The sequence below is a fragment of the Pollachius pollachius genome, assembly GCF_949987615.1.
Source record: "Pollachius pollachius genome assembly, chromosome: 12".
Lineage (NCBI taxonomy): Eukaryota > Metazoa > Chordata > Actinopteri > Gadiformes > Gadidae > Pollachius > Pollachius pollachius.
The window spans coordinates 23,379,880-23,393,772 of record NC_136945.1 but is presented as its reverse complement, the minus strand read 5'-3'; the positions used below and the strand labels follow the sequence as shown (position 1 = coordinate 23,393,772).

General features: G+C 48.2%; 1 protein-coding gene across 1 annotated transcript in view; it reads right to left on the bottom strand.

Annotated features, from left to right (window-relative positions):
- Positions 1 to 13,893, bottom strand: part of igsf21a (immunoglobin superfamily, member 21a) — a gene marked incomplete at its 3' end in the record, with an annotated part of 177,274 nt that overhangs the window by 37,409 nt on the left and 125,972 nt on the right.

Sequence of the window (13,893 nt, the reverse complement as noted above, 5' to 3'; positions counted from 1 at the left end):
GGGGAGGGGGGGTTGTTTTCGTAATTCAAGCGGCTGGAAGGTGGATAACATAACGAGGGGGGGGGGGGGGGGGGGCACCCTTTCACCCAGGTCGCTTTTATGTCTGAATCCATCTGTGTTTTTTAACAGAAAGGCTGCAGCGGGGATGGAGGGGGGAGGGCAGGGGAGGAGGGGGAGGAGAGGGGAAGGAGGACAGGGGAGGAGGGGGGAGGACGGGGGAGGAGAGGAGAGGGCGGGGGAGGAGGGGGGAGCTGCGGGGAGGGAGGGGGAGGAGGGGGAGAAGGGGGGAGGACGGGGGAGGAGAGGAGGGGGGAGGAGAGGGGAGGAGAGGAGGGGGAGGAGGGGGAGGAGAGGGGAGGAGGGGGGAGGAGAGGGAGGAAGACGGGGAGGAGGGGGGAGGAGAGGAGAGGGCGGGGGAGGAGAGGGAGGAGGGGGGGAGGAGAGGGGAGGGCGGGGGAGGAGAGGGGAGGAGAGGGGAGGGCGGGGGAGGAGGGGGGAGGAGGGGGGGAGAGGGGAGGAGGGGGGAGGAGAGGGGAGGAGGGGGAGGAGAGGGGAAGAGGGGGGAGGGCGGGGGAGGAGGAGGGGGAGGAGAGGGGAGGAGGGGGAGGAGAGGGAGGAGGACGGGGGAGGGGGAGAAGGGGGGAGGACGGGGAGGAGAGGAGGGGGAGGAGGGGGGGAGGAGAGGAGAGGGGCGGGGGAGGAGGGGGGGAGGATGGGGGAGAGGGTAGAGGCGGAGGTATGCCGGTGGCAGTCTGCTGTCTGCTCCTAGTTTCCATACCTCTTAATTGCTTATTGATGGGCTTCATGCGGATGTAAATTAACCTTAGGACACTCCATTAGCTCGTCGACAGGGGCCTGTCTACACTTGGCATTTGATAAGCTGTCAGAGGTGCCTGTACCCCCCCACCCCAACCTAATCCCCCGGGTCGACGGAGACGAAGGAGCACCTCCGTGTGTTTAAGCGACGGTGTGTGCTTTGCATTAACCGATATGCAAAGCAAAGTCCCACTCTGCTATCTGTCCCACGGCGCGGGACATGCCTCTGACAGGACCCCCTGTGACGGAATCCCTCCGTCATAGGGGGTCCTGTCAGAGACATGTCCCACGGCGCGGGACATGTTGGGAATAGATTTTTGGGTTGGGGGGGGGTTCTATAAAACTGAATTTGACATCATTGCCATGCAATGCAGAATAGTAGAACAAGAAGGTTGGTGCTTTGAGTACAATATTCCAACTTAAGTCACACACTCGAAAATAAATACAGATTTTGTAGGTAATTTCTATTTTTAATTCCATAAAACCACATTTTACATCACTCGATTTTGACCATGGCGGCCGTCCAGAAAGACCTCTCTGAATATGCTTCATGTTGCCCAGAAGAATATTGTTATGGATTATGATCCATTTTACAACACCATTAACCATAAAATGTTATGTGTTTACGAGAGTTTTCGCTGTAGACAGCAAAGATGTCTCTATTTACTGTACAATGACAAATATTTTATTGAGACTAATCCATTCTTGTGAAACTTGCAAGCGTTACATAAAAGTTAGCTTGGCAGCTCAGATGCTACTTTTTCTTGCTAGCAATTCTTTGCCAATTCTCTGCATCATAAATTGTTTGGAAGTGTGCACTTCGAATTCAATCTGAATAACATAGAAATATATAAATTATGTAAGCTCCCCCAGTGGTATAATTGTGTGTCCATTTTAGACACACAATTGTACCACTGAGGAAGCATTCATAATTTCGGGAAATAGATGGGATTTTGAAACGGCTTTAAATTACTAATCAAGCCCATACCGATTGGAATATCATCTTTATTTATCTTACAACTCTGATAACTGTGTAGATGCCTCAACCTCCAAGTGTTTGTTCCATCCCAGTCTTTTAGTTTCTCTCCAGCGTTTAGTGTTCAGACTGGGGATTGTCTGCTTCTCCGAGCGAGCTGTGGTGAGGCGTGCATACAAATCAGCCTCCCTCCACAAAAAAAACACAGCAAGTAAATGTCCTCTTGACGAGGTGTCTGGCGTGTTATTGCTGGAGTTCTGGATCTAAACAGTAGTCTTCAACCGATAAAATGCTCAGCCGTCAACTTTCCTCGGCAGTGTGAATGGAGCCTGACAGTCCTTAGAGAAACATCCAAGGCAAACCAACTTCTACATAAAAGAGAAGAAATGTCGATATATTCACTTGGGCTGGTGGTGACTAAGAAGAGTCTAAAGGAACAGGTACAGGTGTAAAGAGACCTTTACTTTTGGAACATTTGTCTGTATGTGACTGGAATTGAATGGCAGAGAATAAACGTTGTACCCGAATGTCCTTGTGTAAAGCATAGCCTTGAATTAGTAGATATTAATTAACCCTGAATAACGAGAGAAACGTGAATCATACTATCAAATGAAGACATAACATGATCTCTCCTTGCAGAGATATGCAGAGATATATTTTCCTTTTTTTTTTTCCATTTCCTACCCTAATGGCTCATTACACAATTGTGCTTTTCGGTGTTTAACGTCTCCTGTGAACCATAAAAAAATAACACATGTCATTATTTGATTACTTTTTTACAATATTTGTCTAAAATGAACATGGAGAGAAAATTAAAGTGTGGACATGTTAGGGTGAAGACCTTCTCTGCCATCCTCTCTGGCGGTGACCCTTACTCTGTGGTTTCTACGTCGGGCTACAGGTCCTTCCTGCCGTTCCTCTACCTGGATCACAATGAGACGGCAGCTGTGTGCGGCCGTCATCTTCCATTATTTTCCGTTGCTTAGCCTTTGAGCCGTTATTTAGGAGCACATTAAAGAGGTTATCTCCAGGGGGTGAGCCTTCATTACATTTCCATATTTCAAGAGCTGAAGACAGCCTCTCCAGGTCTCCCCCGGAATGCAACGGGCGCCTTGGGATCCTCCTTGGTTCCCGGGTTTAATGTTCGTACAGCCGGGAGGGGGGGAGGATGAGGGGTGGTGGTTTTAGAGACGGGGGGAGTTCTCCAAGGAAGAGTGCCAAGGTCATCCTAGTCTTTCTTTCTCCGGCTGTAATTCAGTGAAAAAAGAATTTGATAAAGCAGAACTTTTTTGATTGTGTGCCCAAGGGTCCGGGAGTAATCAGTGTGGACTCTGAATGGGTTTTCGTTGCACTAAACGGTCGGTGAAGGATGGTGTCCGCTGCCTCATTGTGATCCTATCAAAAGCCATTCAAGGGGGGATTTTGCTTGACAAATAATCCCTCTGAGTGACAGCATTACAATCATGTCCAGAACAATGAGGCGGCTTTGACACTGACGGACAAACTTTGGAGCAGCGCGATTCATCCGCCGCCTGGTCGAGTGAAGGCGACATGCCGCCACAGCTGAACCAAAGTACTTTCATTTGCTTTTGAATGAGAATATGAATACAAATGCCTCATTGTGAGAGCGTGACGTAAATTATCACAGACAACCAAACAGGACGCGCAAATCAGCGACACAAAAAGCATAGCCTTGCATTCGTCATGTAGAGTTGAAATGGCGTGAAGAGTTGAAATTGAAAGGAGGGGACTCTGGGAAGATATGGTAGTAACCGGGAGCAGGTTATTACGATGAATTTTTGGACCTTCTGTCTTACCAGTGAAAGGACCCACACCTGTCCTTGCAATGTGTTCATGATGTATAACTTGAAGGCAATTCCAGAGAAAAAAAGCGATTGGAAAACGGCACATTAGTGTAATCGCTTAGCCTGAGTTTTTTAAATTGGAAAGAGCTCATGATTATCTGCTATTGCTACCGCTTTCCCCATTTACTGCATATTATCTTTGCTGCATGGCTAGACATTTCTGTGTCACATGTCCCATGTGTGTTGATATGCAACGGAAAGAGCTCCAAAGCTACACTCCAGAGCTCCCATTCTCTTGTCTGTTTTCAAGCATTCAGGAAATTATTCTTCAGCTACTATGGCAAAGGGAGGAAATACACATCTTTTCCACGTCCAAGATCAATGCGTTTCTCCCTTGCAGAGCTGGGTTCATACTTCACAGCGTTGGGTGCATTGATCTCTCTCTTTTTATTGTTTTAAGTTGCTTGTTTTTGCACATCTCAAAGAAGAACTCGATGAGTCACAGCAGAGACACACAGGGTTCATATCGACATCTGAACCCCCGCTTCGCCCTGCACCCCTTCTTCTCTATTATACAATGCCTTGGCTCAAGTCTGGTTTCCTCTGTTGTTACCGTATCTTCCTCTGTTTACCAGCGAGAACCAGATATGGAGACACAACAGACATCACCGAGAGTAAACCAACAGGCCCATCCAGACCACTTTAAAGCCTGAAGTTCAAATTCACTAAACTCACTAAATGTGTTTTTAGTGACTCTTTCATTTGGTTGTTTCTATGAACTGTGGGTTTATGTTTCAGTTTATCAGTCAGGAGGACACTTCGACTGTAATATTGACGTGTAATTATAATGTTGGCATCCGACCATAATAAAAGCGTTTATGGAGCCAGAGCTTGGCGACTCTGTAATAGGCTCAGACCGGAGGCTAGCGCTGTATATCCAAGGTTGCCATTTTAGAGAATACCATCACACACACAGGTACGCTCCAATATAAATGTCATGTTATGAAATATTCCCTCGTATAGATTCACATATATATTCTGTGTGGATTAATGATCCATTGAGTAAAGAGGTGAGTCTAAGTGTGATGGGATTCAGCCAACCAGCTTCCGCCAGGGACTGAGAAGAGTATTTCCAATCAGACGGCCTCAGAGTAAGATAAAATAAAATAAAATAAAACAAAACACCCAGCGTTAAGACGCTCTGAAACAAGTTCTGGCAAGAGTTCCTCCGCGGTAGTCCTAAGTCTTCCCGCCCTTTCAAACATTCCATTCCCGGCGCCAAGCGAACACCAGCCAGATAAAAGACGACAAAATGCTTTTTAATCACTTTCCCATTGTGCCGTGTGCATTTGTATTTCGAGCGCGCCTGTTCATTTGCACGGGTTATTACTGGGCTGTCAGCTCGAATCGTGTTCTCGTGCCGCCGCAGAGCGGCCGCCACGGGCTAGGGCAGCGCTGCTGGCTGTCAGCAGGGGGAGGAGGGGGAGAGGGGGAGAGGGGGGGAGGGGGAGAGGGGGAGGAGGGGGAGGAGGGGGAGGAAGGGGAGAGGGGGAGGAGGGGGAGAGGGGGAGAGGGGGGGAGGGGGAGAGGGGGAGAGGGGGAGAGGGGGAGGAGGGGGAGGAGGGGGAGGAAGGGGAGAGGGGGAGGAGGGGGAGGAGGGGGAGGAAGGGGAGGAGGGGGAGAGGGGGAGAGGGGGAGGAGGGGGAGGAAGGGGAGAGGGGGAGGAGGGGGAGAGGGGGGAGGAGGAAGGGGAGAGGGGGAGAGGGAGGAGGGGGAGAGGGGGAGAGGGGGAGGAGGGGGAGAGGGGGAGAGGGGGGAGGAGGGTGAGAGGGGGAGAGGGGGAGAGGGGGAGGAAGGGGAGAGGGGGGAGGAGGGTGAGAGGGGGAGAGGGGGAGAGGGGGAGGATGGGGAGAGGGGAGAGAGGGAGGAGGTGGAGAGGGGGAGGAGGTGGAGGAGGGGGAGAGGGGAGAGAGAGGGGGAGGAGGGGGAGAGGGGAGAGAGAGGGGGAGGAGGGGGAGAGGGGAGAGAGAGGGGGAGGAGGGGGAGGAGGGGGAGAGGGGGAGAGAGGGGGAGACACGCAGAGACAAAAGCTCATGTCATATCAAACACGTTTCCCGGTTCGGAAGCCCATTAATCATAGAAGCGTTGTTGAAAAACAAAAGCCAACTCTCACAGCCCACTGCAGCCTGTGCCTGCATTCTGAAAAATGTGTGTGTGTGTGTGTGTGTGTGTTTGCACGGACTTGTACATTGACGTGTGTGTGTGTGGAGGCATTTGTGGGTAGCCATGGACACAAGTGTGTACGTGTGTTTGTGTGTGAAGCTGTGCCCTGATGCACGCTTTTGTGTCTGTGTCCTGTGTGTGTGTGTGTGTGTGTGTGTGTGTGTGTGTGTGTGTGGTCGTTAAGCTATTAACTTTTAATTCAGTCAACTGAAGGCTGCTGTTGCTGCATGCACACTGTGTACATAATCCATTCTGCAGGCGGGGGCAAAGAGCAAGAAAAGAGCTGCTATTGTCTCCGCTGCGCGTGGCTCCAATGACGCGCAGCAGCGCTGAGACGCCTCATTGTCCCGACGCCGGCCGGGCGCCGTCATTAAAACGGACTTCACACAATAGACTCAGCCGCTGGTCATTGTTCAGCCGACGGTACCGGCAGTGAATCCGTACCAAGTCATTAAAAGGGCCCCTATTGGACCACCAGGTGTGATGTCGATAAGCCGCTTCCAAAACAAACCCTAAAGCGACGCCATCACCCTGTGGGCGTGTCCGCCCGGACGTCTGACGGACGGGCGGATCAGCCTACCGGCCGGTGCGCTCCACCAACAGGTCGAGGCAGGTGGCTCAAGGAATGCTGACAGGTAAGGCCGCGTACATCAGGGAACCAACCCCAGAACCCTCCCCTCCCCCTGGGGACTCGCACACCCGCACCACCAAATGGTCGTGCCCCCAATAGTTAATCCTGTCTGCTCCGGGGAAACGGGGGCTCCGGCGCCAGGGGATGGCTGTGGACTTTAGCCTGGATCGGGCTGCAGTTATACACAGGAAATGGGAGTCACAGGGTCGGGGTTCTGGGGGCCGCCGAACCCCTCCCAGGGCGGGAGGGCCGTGGGTCTCTGTAATGAGGACAAGAGGGACGGTGACTGGAGCCCCACCACAGCCAGGCTGGGCAGAGACAAAATGGGACAAAGCTTTTTGTGTGAGTGTGTGTGTGCGCGTTTTTCCCTTCTCTGAAACTAAGACAGACAGCGGCAGACAAAGTCGGCGCAGGGTCCAAAATGGTGACTGGCACCTTCATCCCAGAAGTCCACCTCCATTCCGTTTGACGTGGGGCCGAGGGGGCTCTGTGCACGTGTGTGTGTGTGTGGTTGTGTGTGTGTGTGTGTGTGTGTGTGTGTGTGTGGTTGTGTGTGTGTGTGTGTGTGTGTGTGTGTGTGTGTGTGTAAGGAGAATGTGTGTCCAGGTATGCGTTTACATTCGTGCGCCAGTGTGCGTGGAGGGTGAGTGTGCAGGTATGAGTGTGTGAACGTGAGTTTGTGTCTGCACGTATTCATGTGCGTTTGAGTGCGCACGTGTGTGTATGTGTGTGTGTGTGTGTATGTGCATTCGTAGGTGTGTGTGTGTGTGTGTGTGCGTCGTTGTGGCGGGGTGTGAGTGTGGTGGGCGCCCGGGTGATTCACAGAGCCAGGGCCCTTTAAGACTCCCCTGTGTCTCTGTGCCAAAGATAAATTGTTCCATCAAAGTGGCTGTAAAGCCTGCTTCTGACCAATTCTTTATGACACCTAATTTACAGAGCGGGGGGGGGGGGGGGGGGGGGGGGGGGTCGGGGGGAGAGAGAGAGAGAAATGGATTTACGTTTGCAGGAGAGTCGGAGAGTGAGAGGGAGTGCACAACAGCCTCCTCCAGGCTGTAATCACGTGTCTATATGTGTATGTGAGTCATTAAGCCGTTTTTTATGCATGCATGTGCTTGTGTGTGTGTGCGTGCGTGTGTGCGTGTGCACCTGTGTGTGTGTAGGCAGCTGTGTGTGCCTGTGTGTGCGTGTGTTTGGGTGCGGGTGCGCCTGTGTGTGTGTGTGTGTGTGTGTGTGTGTCTGTGTGTGTGTGTGTATGTGTGTGTGTGCGTGTATGTGAGTGTGAGTTTGTGTGTGTGTGTTCCCGTGTCTTGATGTCTATAGGTGGCGGCGGCGGCCGGTATATTTAAGGCTGTAAAAGTTTACGAGGCCACGGAGAGTCGGCGGAGGTAGACGAGAATTCATCATTCAATCTTCTGTTTGGCCTCAGAGCATGGAATTAATCCCCACTGAAATCACTGGCCCAGTGTTCACCACCTACACACACACAGCTGCACACATGCAAACACACACAGACACACAAGTAAAAAACACACACACACACACACACACACACACACGCGCATAGACAGACACCACCTCACACACACACACACACACAGTGGCCACAAGCCTGCCAATGAGAATGTGAAACAGTCAGGGACACAACTAAGGAATCCATATATCAACGTGACGGCTCAAAAAGTTGATGGGCCGGTTACCACAGAGACGATATATTGCAGGACGGAGCTTAAAAAACACGGAGGATGCAGAAAAGGTTCCCAACGAAAAGGTGAAAACTGAGTATGTAGTCAGTTGTCCAGGAAACAATTCGCTGGTCGGCATAATGAAGACACAGCAGAGACAACAAGAACAAATATGCTGGTGTTTTTGCGATTATGATGCATGATTTATAAGACCCCTAATGCTACTCTGAAATCCTGACAGTATTTTGGAGCCTCCTGTGTGCGCTGGTGGAAATGTTATCTGCTGCCAGATCCGTCTCAAATTGAAATGTTCTCTTGTCAAAGACGGAAGCGCTTCTGTTGAAATTCATCCTGAATAACGTGCTCCTTTTCAAATTCTCAATCAGGCTCAGATGCTGATCTGAAAACATTCATAGCATAATGAGGGTTTGACATAATAATCGGATTAATATAAATATTCAGTCCGTATCCAGTCATTGACACCGCCGTAAATAGCATTGGAAGACTGGGGCTGGGGTAGGAAATGTAAATGATCTTCATGTTCAATTAATTCTAATATTATCTTTAAAGGCCATCGGTGACATTATTTTAAAATAGGATAATGCACTTCTAGTTATGGTTCGCTACGGCATGGTCCTCAGACCCTTTATTCATATTTTAATGACTCACACTTAATGCCATAATGAGGTGGCTGGATAAGCACCTGGTGAGTTATTAATGTCTGGTTAAACCTGTGTGCGCTCGGTCTTCACTGCAGGCCACCTCTCCTGTAAACATGGTTTCAACTGACGAAGCTGATGTTATTGTCGCTGTGTCGTCCGTGGAGGATGCGGTCCGTCCCTCGGGGGGGGGGGGCGTGTGGCTCTGAGACGTGTCCGCCAGCTGCTATTCGGGCTCTCGTCATTCAGACCGCTCTCCGTCGCCGAGCGGGCGGGAGGCAGCGGCCCTCCGGTCTGAGCCCGGAACATTCACTAGCCACAAATGGGATTTTTTGTTTAGAAAAAAATAATAGACCAAACAGGAAAGTAGGAGCATGAATAATGAATTGAGAGAGGGCTAATGTGCCCCGGTATCCCCGTGGAACCCAGCTGCTGTCATCTTGAAATGGAGACAGAGAGGGCAGCTGGAGGAGGACCGACTGTCATGATGGCTTAGAGAAGCGGTCCTACAACCCTGCCAAAGTATAACAGCAGTAGAAATCAGGGACGGCGGGAAGGGGGGGGGGGTCATTTAATATAGAGGCTGGGGTGTCGGACCCCCGGCCGAATAGGTAATGGAATTGTTACGTTGTGTCCTCCGTCTACCTGAATGCATCCATGAGCCACACGCCCCAGCCCCTACCTGCTAATGACATTTGTCTGAATCCATTGTAGTATTCTTCTAATTCATTCTAATAACCACCCAGCGAATAGAAGTACGAATGCATTTCCCTTCTGTTTGGGCACACTGTTGATGTATTTTGGTATGGACCATGAATGTTTATATTATGGTGGAACTGTTCACAGAACTCGAGGTCCGGTTCGATACGGTGTGTTTGAGTAGGGTTTCCATGCATCGACCAAACCCGGCATGCTCTACCACTGAGAAGGCACTCACAGCTGAGAGGACCTCTTTGGTACGGATCAGATGCGTGTCGGGAGAACCTATTGGAGTTGTTATCCGTCTAATCAGTGTGCCTCGTCCTGCCGACCGACCCATCAACGTGTTCACCGGAGAAGCTTTTGGACAGCAAGATCAACCCTCCCCGACGCAAACTCAACCTTGTGGCGGTTTGCAGGCAGCGGGAATGTTTAGAGGCTTTGCTGATTGGGTTTGTTTTAAACTCGCTTCGGTCAAAAACGAAGCGACTATTTGGAACACATTGGAAATCTTTGGGAAGAAAATAAAGTGTTCGCCATTAAATGAACAGGAGCAAAGCTATGTTACCCAGGCAGTAGCTAATGGAAGGCAAATTCTAACCCAGCCAACTACCCTTTTGGATGCACAATTGGGAATTTGGAATTCAAGTCACCTGAATCAGGGTAAAACAAGGAAACGCTAATTTACAAATATCGATACATCCTTTAATTATGATGATAGTCGAGTAGACGTTGGGATGGACTGCTTTACGTCAACTAAATAAATCCTTCTAAGTCTGCGGACAGCAGTCAGGGACAGCCCTAGTGTCCCCTCTATACATATTTATAACATACTGAAAAGAGGCTTTATACAACCTGAAAAGAGGCCTGCGCAATATTGAACCATAACCGCCGTGACTCATCTGAAACCTATTTTTGTGGCTCCTTCCTTTACTATTTGTGTGTGCTTGCAAATTGTGTTACCTCGAATCGCTTACCAGCTCATTTCAGAATCTGTTAAAGGAACAAAATGGAGCCAGTTTGTTGAGCTATATTGGCAACAACAGCCGGATGATTCTGGATGACTAAGAGATCATATTTTCTAAATCTGTCACAAAGAAAGAATAGTGTAGCCTTCCTTCTTTTCTCCTCCATTCTGGCGTTCCTTCCTTTGGGTTCTGCCAGTACTGAAGCGACCACATTTCAAACAGGCAGCCTCCATCTGGGAGTCTGCAGCTCTCTCCTCCTGTTCCTGTCTGAAATGAGAGTGTTTTCAGAGGCTGGTGCAGAGTAACCCGAGGCCCAACGCAATCCACCAGCCTTCACCTGCCGCCCGGCCCACTCACATTATTAGACACAGTTTTTTAATCTTTAGGATTTTTTTGTCATTACTTCAGGGCTTGAACTGTAGCTGGGACGTGGTCTATCTTGAGGATTTCTATCAACCTGCTGACATTTAGTATTTTGTGCATATTTTGGCCAAATGTGATATCTAACCTTACTCTATTCTCCTGACGCTGCTGATTCACTGCGCCTCATTGGCTATATCCTAAGCCAATCAGAGCACTTTCTAACTTCAATAAATGCTATCTGCCTAAGTCATCTAAAGTACTCTGGCATTTTGACGCTTAATACAAGGTGAACCCTAAAAAATGACGGGCAATTAGGCTATGAGGCTAATGATTTGTATTTCTGTCATATGACAACAGTGCCCTTAGTGGCACATTCAGGTATGACACAGGTGAGGGGCACCTCTGTCTCTGAAAACAGCCTTGGCCTGTCATGGCCTCGAAATATTACACTTTCCTTTTTAAACATTCTTGTCCCTACCTGTCCCCCAAATTCAGATGCGCTTTTAATATTAATGAGACTTTGTGAGTGCAGGACTGTCGAAAGTTCGAAGAGCCTTGAACCTGCACTGTCATCCATCATTTACACCCTACCCACCCCCGGGAGAAAAGATAAACTTACTGACAAAAACACACACAGTGGAAGTGGGTGACAACCTGAATGCTGTTAAGAATCCTCAGTCGTCTTGATGTGACGTGAACCCCCTGACACATTAATCCAGAGAAATATGACTATGAACGATGTACAGAAGGATCGGGAAGAGAGGTTCATCATAATAGTATGAAGAGTAAAACTAGAAAAACAGTAAACTATTGTTGAACATTCAATAAGACCTCGAAGACGCAAAGTATTCAAAGCATCTCTCGTATCTCTCCTACATAATCATCTGCATCCAAATGAATATTTATGATGTTTACTGCATTCAATAAAATAGGTGGTAAATACTCCTTTGGGCAACAATGGAAGACATCTCCTCTAAAAGTAAGCTTGTTCTTTCCAGACGGAAGAGAGGTTTGTTTCTTTTGTTTGGGCTTGTATGCAAGCGTCTACAATGAAAATAATCTGAACACTCCCAGGCCTGTTCCCGGAAAATGTATTAATATTTCTTACCATCCAACTGTGATTATTTTCCCGGCTCAATCGTCTTATTTTTGCGTGTTCCTCAAATTACTTTTGCACTTGTGTTGACAAAATCCAACTGTTTCTCTATGAATATCTCTGCCTCTTATATGTGTTGTCAAGCAAGTCCTTTGTTCATGTTATCTTTCACATTGGTCTGCTTGGAAGGCGATTAAACTGGCAGTAGCGCCCTTGACCCCTAACGCCTTGAGTAAAGAGGAATATCTCAATAAAACTGTTATCGCTGACCCATTGCATCAATATTCACAGGCCTACACCCATTATTTGTCGATTTGTTCAACTAACATATAAAGAGATCAATTCTCTTCATCGATCTCCACTGCTTAAAAAACAGTTATTATGTCTAGGTGTTCATATATTTGGGCTAAATGAAGAAAATGCAGCTGATTTAATTTGCAATTTCTTATCTGAGTGGAGTCATTTATGACTGACTGGATGAATTTATGAATGAATTAACCAAAAACACAGATAAACAGAAATACAAAAAAAAGCACATGAAAGCATATTTTTTGCCTTCATGCGACCTAAACGTAGCCCCCGGCCCTATCAGTCTCTCCCCAGCCCCAACCCCGTCCACCTCCGGCTGATAAACATGGAAATGACATTTGTGATTGCTTCATGGTGACATTTTACATGGGAAATTAGTTCTCCACCAGCAAACTGGTTTCCATTTTGTCCCCCACCACCAAAGGGAAAAGAAATAAGAGATTGAAAGCAGTTTACTGGAAATGGAGGAACAGTTCAAGCATGTATGGCGATACGGTATTCCGGTATACCTCTGTGTTTGTAGACATACTACAAAAACAACAGTTACTACTATTTACTTTTTTGAAGAAAAACAATAAATCAGAAAATCGAATATAAAAAAAAAAAGGGCACCCAACCATTGCAAAAAATGTGTTATTCATTGTGAGTAACTGCCAGGTAACTCCTGAAAGCAGCTGGCAGGTAGCCCCTGGTTGGTAATGGAAGCTACAGCCTCATGGTCAGCAGTTTACGCAGCATCCCCCATAAAGCCCTCGCCACTGCTGCCGTGGCCACTCGACAAGGGGCACTTTGTTTCAAGGATGTTGTTTATTTGTTTCCTCTGCTGAATTAGCAGACTTATACCGCAGGATTGGGAACAGCGTGAATGGAAAAACACATGTTACGCTGTACACAAGTTAAATTTACGACTAATGAACAAATAATCAGTCTCCCCTTTAAAGATGTATTTCCTGCTGTGAGTAATAATAATAAAGATCGTAATTGCCATTTTTGCGGCACAAAATAATACATTACAATAAATACTATTGTATGTATATATTATGCTGGTCTTATGATGCGGCCATTACTGTGGTATTACTTCTTCTTTAAACCCCTATAGCTTTAGAATTATTTAGTGTGTAAATATAAATACATTTATTCACTAATTGACCGTATTAATGATACTGCTGTAGGGATTCACACAAGCACAGTAATGGCCGAATACATATGACAACATGTTCCTTTAAAAGCTTGATAGAGCCACAAAACATAGGTAAAAAACACTGTCATCTGTCCTGGTGGATCCCCCCGTCCAAACGGAGGTACTCTCCTTCCTCCATGTTCCCACTCACTGGGCATGTAGAGAGGCATGGCTCCCTCCCTAACCATCCACTGAAGAGGCTGTGGATCCCCCCGTCCAAACGGAGGTACTCTCCTTCCTCCATGTTCCCACTCACTGGGCATGTAGAGAGGCATGGCTCCCTCCCTAACCCTCCACTGAAGAGGCTGTGGAGCCTCACATGTCCGCCCGCCCCAGGAGCCGCCGTTTCTCATCCTCAGAGTGTGTGCACGTGTATGTAAGTAATTGTGTGTGTGTGTGTGTGTGTGTGTGTGTGTGTGTGTGTAATTGTGTGTGTGTGTGTGTGTGTGTGTGTGTGTGTGTGTGTGTAATTGTGTGTGTGTGTGT